The sequence below is a fragment of the Corvus brachyrhynchos genome, unplaced genomic scaffold (genome assembly GCF_000691975.1).
Source record: "Corvus brachyrhynchos isolate BGI_N302 unplaced genomic scaffold, ASM69197v1 scaffold317, whole genome shotgun sequence".
NCBI lineage: Eukaryota > Metazoa > Chordata > Aves > Passeriformes > Corvidae > Corvus > Corvus brachyrhynchos.
In genome coordinates, this window is record NW_008239295.1 from 154308 (window position 1) to 161840 (window position 7533).

Consider the following 7533-nt stretch of genomic DNA (forward strand, 5'->3'; position numbering starts at 1 on the left):
AAGGAAGCAAAAAGGGAGGGGGGGGGGAGTTATGTAATGTAGGACAAGTCCTTAGCTGATAGACCGTAGGTCACACAACAGAATAAGCACCAGCTCTCAAGGGAAGGCATCCCAGCCAATTTTCAATTTTCTCCATCTCCCTCATCTAAGGACAACTGGTGTTCATTAAGAACTGACCCCACAGGTCCTACTTCATAACTCCCAGGATTATTTGGCTGTGAAATGTGCTGTGGAACAGTGATAAATTGGATTTCTGGACTCAGGCCCTACCTATGGAATGGATACCACAGCAAAGGAGGCTGAATTAACCCAGAGCCCATCCAGAGCCAGGAGAGGGGCACACACTTGTCTCTTGCCGCAAGTGCCTCGATGATACAAATTCCTGCAGCTGCCTTCACTGTAGTCGCAGAGGTGACTTGCTCCTCCTGGGGAAGCAGCACATAACACCCAGCCCCAGATGTAAAAGCCACAGCAAAAGTACTGAGTAAGAAATGCATCTTCTATAAATATTAGGCAAGAGGGGATCAAGGCAATAGCTCCGAAGCTGCCAGTGTGATCCACCTTTTCCCAGTTTTTCTTGAACAAGGTAAGCAGAGGGCTTTCAAACAGGAACTCCCACCTCAGCTTGTGCCCTGACCTCTGCATTTCTGATTCAGTTCTCACTGCAAGCTCCTCCTCTCCAACTGGGGCTCATAACCACTCCAGAGAATACAAACCCTTGAGAACCACTGGGTTAACCTGGGAAAAGCTGCTGCAAGAAATGAAAGACTGGATTAAATGTATAGAAACTGACCAGAGAAATCAGGGCTGGTGAAAACGCCAGCAAAAATGTTTGTAGAAAGAGGTTGGAACTGTATTTGGATCAGTAAACAGGCAAGATTTGAGGCGCACACAGTTTTGCTGCTGATAGCACAGGTCCACTGCCACTGTCATTTGTCACTGAGTATGTGCTGTGCAAGACACTGAAGAGCCCCCAAAATTCAGACAAGTACCCCAGTGCCTCTGGCAGTTAGGTTTTGACCTAAAGTAATAGAAAGTTTATAGTATGGCAAAGTCTTCCAGCAAAAGGCAGGTGAATTAAAATTTGTCTTTCTCTTTGCCTCAGGCTTTTAAAAATGGAGGCATCATGGAACTTGAGGAATCAATGAAAAATTTACAGCTGTATAAAGTAAAAACACAATTGTAATTGTAGAGTAATAAATAAAACTGGCTACTTGAAAGTGTAAACAGCATTAACTTGCTCAACAATGACTGTGTTTATGCAACACTGAGTTTAAGGGGAAATTGTGTCCTCTCTTCACAATCCATGATTATTGATCATTTTAGCACATTTTGTTACTCCCCTCCCAGATGAGGCTGATGTGACAATTGGTCTGGGGAAAGAGAAATGTCAGCTGCCCATGGAGGTCTCTGGGAAGTTTGCTACCACTTTAACACCTCTGGGGAAGCTTTATTGATAAATAAAGGGCCGCCACAGAGGATATGCCAGAAAAACTAAGCTTTAGCAAGGGCAAATTCATCAGTGAAGCAGACTAATGAGGTAAATTAGCTTGAAAAGGCAAGTGAGGCTCAAGTTTGCCACTCTGCAGTCAGAAATGCTGGACGCATGCATGGTAGGTACAGCAATCCCTGCCTGTGAAGCTCGCTCCAGGGAGAGCTGTGCTCCCTGTTTTCTGCATGGAGAAGATGTGCCAGGTGAGGCCAGAGCTGGAGCAGGGCAGAGCTGGCCCAGGTACGGGCTGACTGGTGAAGAGAATCCTTCCTGTGGTTTTTTGGGGGGTCATTCCTGAGGTCAGGTCCTCATGAAGGTGGGAGAAATCCTCAGAAGCCATGTAGGATCTCATGTAAGACCTGGTAAAGTGAAATATTAGAGGATTATTTTACTTCAGTAATTGACACAATTTCTCTTTCAGAGGCTTTCAACCATAAGAAAGTGAATTCTTAAAGGTCTGTAAGTTAAGATGTATTTAGGAAAAAAGTGAGAGATAAGATGAAACTAAGAAAGTTGTGGTATTTTCCTGCATTGTGACCAAGCAGCTCCTCCTTTGTCAAGATTTTGAAAAGCTTTAATGAGTAACAATGAAAGGAAGCAAAAAGCTGGGAGAGAGGATGTGAGTTTAGGCATCTGATAGATGACAATCTCAGTGATGAGATAATAAAAGCAAGAGTTACATTATTTTATCCATTCTTTAATCTTTGGCGTTAGGGTGAGATTAATACTTCCAGGGGAAAAAAAAAATTAGTTTTTTTCCTAGGCTTCATTTGCATAATTACAATATGGAACGTGAAAGCAAGCACAAGAATTAGCTAGAATTTAATATGCAGTAAATTCCAGCTAGTTTCTAGTAGTATTTCTTCTAATTAAGATACTGTTTAGCCTTAGCATAAAATCAGTCAATGAGCAATACAAAGTAGTAAATATGTTTTGGTATGCAAAGCAAGAATTTATCAGCTGTTAAGTTGTTCTTTACAGCTTGCTCTATTACAGCATTGGGCATTTTATTTGGCAGTGCTGTGGCCTGTGATAAATACGGATTTGAAACATTGAAAAGTTTTGCTTATTTCCTTGGAGGTCTTTTCCAACATCAGTGATCCTGTGATAACTGTGAAATACAAGGATTTTGCCTTATCAGAAGTGAGACAAAATACTGAGAGAAAAGATCTCAGACAATGTCACTGCCCCAGGGCACAAAAAGCAAGTCAAAATCCTGTTCCTCACTTCTGCTGAAGAGATGGTGAGAACTGGATACCCACCAAGAAGGAAAGGACTGTATTTCCAGAAATTAGGTATCTGCAGTCTCAGAGAACCAGCAATAAGATACCAAGGCAGGTAAATCCCTGGAGAACAGCTAGTGGGAAGATGTGCACTTAAATGTATTTTAAGAAACTGCTAAAGAATGTACTGTCTTGAACTAGAGAAAGGAAAAAAAAAAGGTTAATCTGACAAGCCACAGATTTCCCTACTGGTCTGAAATCATGAACAGGAATGGCACAGGAGGTGACAAATTGGTTGGATTACATAAAATAATGTATTTAAAAAAAAATAAAAATAAAAGAAAGCACAGCCAAGCAACAAAGTAACCAGAACATAGAACAGTCCAAAAACATTCTCTAATATTAGTGATTGGAAGACAGCAGAAAAAAAACCACCAAAATCTGTATCTTTGCTGGAAAGATTAGCAGAAATTACATAATAAACACAGTATCAGGGTAAGAACTCAGAGCAGACAGAGAAGAGGTTACAGAGGTTACAGAGGTTACAGGTTACTTAATTTAGATTTTTTAATGTCACCTGTAGGCCGGAGTAAACTGAGGTAGGCTGGTAGATATCCTGGAGAGCTCAGGAACGATGGACAAGATTGGAGAAGACAGAGGAAATACAAGAGGACAAGAACCTGGGAGCTATTTTCAATGAGCCTGACTTCAATACAAGAACAGTACTTAGCAGTCACACAGCAGTTAAAAAGGAAAAGAATAATAGATAGTGTGGAATTCCAAAGCCAAATTATGTCACATCAAATTTTCTCTTACAATAGAGTGAGAGGCATTGTTAAAAGCAGAGGAGTTGAAGATGGCATACAGTCGGTGCTCTAAAAGGTTTTTATCTCACGTGATCGTTCTCATGAATAAGCTGAGGCAAGAATACTACAAAATTAGTGCAGAACGTGACAGAAAATCACAATACTTATTTGCAATTCAGTGCTAACCTGGGAAATTACGTGTTACCCCAGATGAGAGGATTCAACAGATTCATTAAGGATCTGAATGCTGGGTGCAGGGAAGGCTCTTTAAAACCTTGACCTCAAGGGGCAAAGGCTGTAAGCAGTGCAGGGGACAGGGCTCGTTAGAACTCAGAATATTCCTGTTAAATTGAAACCCAAGGCTCCTACTTAAGCTAGTGAAAATGATGTCTTTCAAATTAAAAATACTTGGATGGACATCAAATATGGACTTACTTGTTTAATTTGAAATACAGTCTTGAAGGGATTTTATATAAATGAACATTCTTACTTTCCCAGACTCAAGAATTTAAAATGATAAAAAGCCATAGCAATGTTTGCTAACCCACTGATGTATTATGACAGGCTCTTTTATTACTTATACACTATTTTTGCATGAAGGGTCACTGCTTTCTTTAGTGAACTTGAGAGATGAGTGAAAAGACTCCTCAAAATATTTTTTGCAGCTCTGTTACCTGGTGGTCTTACAAGCTATTATGCTACACAGTTCAAGTTCTGCTAGGCCAGGAAAACCATTCATTACTTTATTCATTTTTCTAGGACACTCATCACTTCAATATCTATAGATCAGATTCATTTAGATACCATGAATATTAATCCTTTCACCAACTTCCAGTATGTTGAAGTTAGTTAATCTAGGCTTCCCTTTCTTCCCTTCCAGGGGAAGAACAGACCTTGCTAGAATGTGATTTATAAGGATGCTCCATAAAGGTCTACTGACAACCAACAGCACCTAATGCAATGAGCTTATTAACAGCTGTATCATGGACTATGAAGTCCAAGGAAAAGAATCCTGTTATTGCAAAACACTGGCTGTTACTGTGGATGGGATACCGTGATCCTTCAAAGCACGCAACTGCAGAATGGGAAATGCTCAACCAGTGAGCAGCACCTGAGACTGCCATAAAACCAAGTCACACCAGTGAATCACAGAATATCCTGAGCTGGGAGGGACCTGCAAGGATCATGGAGTCCAACTCTTCCCAAACCAAACTTAATCCTGACAAATATGGGAAAACACCCTGAAAAACAGAAGTTAAAATAATCACCTTAGTTTAGAGCAGCACCAAGGAGTGGCTACTACTGAAAGCAGATGGGACTTAAACCTGTGCCCTCAGCTGCAGGGTATCACTGTCACAGTGCTGCACTGTGTCCCTGGTTTGTGCATGAACAGAGAGAAGGTCTGCAAGGAGCAGCCATGATCCCACAGGGCAGAAAAGGGCTGGCACAGCCAAGGAGGGCTTCTGGAACTGGGAAATACGGAGTCTTTCCACAATCCTTTATTAACAAATACAATGAGCCATCAAGACAGAGCTGGAAAGCCAGCACCAGCCCAGGGGTCTTGTTGAAATGTATTTCAGTACACCTTAGCGGTTTCTTACCTCTAAGAGTCCCCAGCATCTGTTAATTACCCAGACATTTAATATTCCCTAAACACATTTAAAGCACCTCTCCTATGAGAAACCACTGAGAGAATTGGGATTGTTCAGCCCGGAGGAGAGAAGCTTCAGGGTGACCTCACTGTGGCCTTCAGTACCTGAAGGGAGCCCACAGGGAAAATGGGAGAGAGACTCTTGACAAGGGCCTGGAGTGACAGGGCAAGGGGCAATGGCTTCACACTGACAGAGAGCAGGGTTAGATTGGATATTAGGAAGAAATTGCTCCCTGTGAGGGTGCTGAGGCCCTGGCACAGGTTGCCCAGAGAAGCTGTGGCTGCCCAATCTGTAAAAGTTCAGGGCCAGGCTGGATGGGGCTCTGAGCAACCTGGTCTGGTGGAAGGTGTCCCTGTTCATGGCAGGGGGATTGGGATGATGTATCTTTAAGGTCCCTTCCAACTCAAGCCATTCTCTAATTCTCTGATAATGTTCAGCCTCTTGGGTTAGCACTGCACCATCCCCCAGCACAGAAGAGAAAAAGTTTATGCTCCTCTTTGGGGTGGCTAGATCAGTCAGGATTTTCTGTAGCCCACAGCATTTCCAGCAATAGCCCCTGATTTATTACATCCCTTTCCAGGTCTGGGCAATGATCCTCTGTTATAGGGATCCAGCACCAGGAAAGGTTGTGTCAGCACTAGTTTAGTAGATCACTGCAGTAGCTCCTCTCCACTCAAAGAATTCAGAGTTTGCATAATGTCTTCTCCAAGTTTATTTTGCAGAGGTTCCCAAGATACTTTGATAATGGATATACCATAGCTATCAGGTGAGGAGTTCCCATTCTGTTTCACAGACTCACAAAACCAGTCAGGTGGGAAAGGACCCCAGGAGGTTTCTGGTTCAAGCTCCTACTCAAGGCAGGGTCAATATGGAATTCAAACAAGGTTGCGCAGAGCTTTATCAAGCGAGGTCTTAAAAACTTCAAAGGATGGAGATTTCATTACCTCTCTGGGCATCGCACTCCTGTGCTTTTTTATCACACTGGGGAGATATTAATTTCATGGCATATGGTAGGAATGTCCCCTGTATTGACTGATGATCACTGTCCCTTGCTTCATCTTCTCAATGCACTGTCCGTAGCATAAGGCTGTGATTAGGGCTCTTCTATGCCTTCCTTAAAGGTATCCCTTCCCCCAGTTCAACAATTTCAGGTCTTACCACCTCTCAAGGAAACCTCCCTTTTACTCCAAAAAGTAGTATTAATATACTTGTACTGGGGGCACAGAATCACAGGATGGGTCGGGCTAAAGGGACCACAGTGGCTCATCTGCTCCTGCAGGCCCATCCCAGATCACAAGGCACAGGATTGTATCCAGAGGGGTCAGGAATATCTCCAGTGAGGGAGACTCCACACCCTCTCTGGTCTCTGTTCAGTGCTCGGTCACTGTCCAGGGAAGAAGTTCTGCCTCATGTCCAGGGGAAACTTCCTGGGCATCAGTTCCTGCCCATTCCCTGGTGCCATTGCTGGGCCCCACGGAGCAGAGCCTGGGCCCTCCATAGCTCCAGACTGTCCTGGTCAGATGGGTTGTGGTGACTGTGGTGCCAGTGCCACACCACAGGGGGAAGGGAACGGGAGACTGGAACTGGTCCTGGCAGCTTCCCTGGGGGCTTATCAGGAAGGGCGGTGTATAGAGGAGAAACCGGAGCATAAATCTGTGGATTTCTACCCAACTACGATTTTATTACTGTCATTGTAGTAGTTGGCTCAGCTCCACAGTACAAGAGGGATGAGGAGCTCGTGGAGCAGTTCTAGCAGAGACCAGTCAAGGGTCTGGAGCATCCCTGACAGGGAAAGGCTGAGGGAGCTGGGGCTGTCCAGCCTGGAGAGGAGCCCCAGCTGAGAGGGGCCCTCAGCCCTGGGTGTCCCTGTGTGCAGGGAGGGCTCCGAGCAGGGCCCAGGCTCTGCTCCGTGGGGCCCAGCCATGGCACCAGAGGAACGGGCAGGGACTGATCCCCAGGAAGTTCCACCTGGACAGGAGGCAGAACTTCTTCCCATGGCAATCAGGGGAACAGATTGTCCAGAGAGGATGTGGAGTCCCCCTCACTGGAACTATTCCGGAACCATTCGGACTCAGTCCTGTGCCGTGTGCTCTGGGATGGCGCTGCTTGAGCACGGCGGGTAGGACGATGACCCATTCCGTGACTCACCAGGCCGAGCTGCACCCCGTGCCAGCTCAGCCCTGTCCGTGCCCAGCGGGGACACGGAGCCCCGCGGACGCTCCGTGCGGGGGAGTCCAGCGAGCGAGCGTGGTCGGAGGACGGGGATATAGTACAGCGCGGGGCAGCGAAGGAAGAGCTCCCGCCGGATTTCCAGGCGGGGTCGACGCCGAAAGGCGAACCCGCGCAGCGCCCGGTTCTCC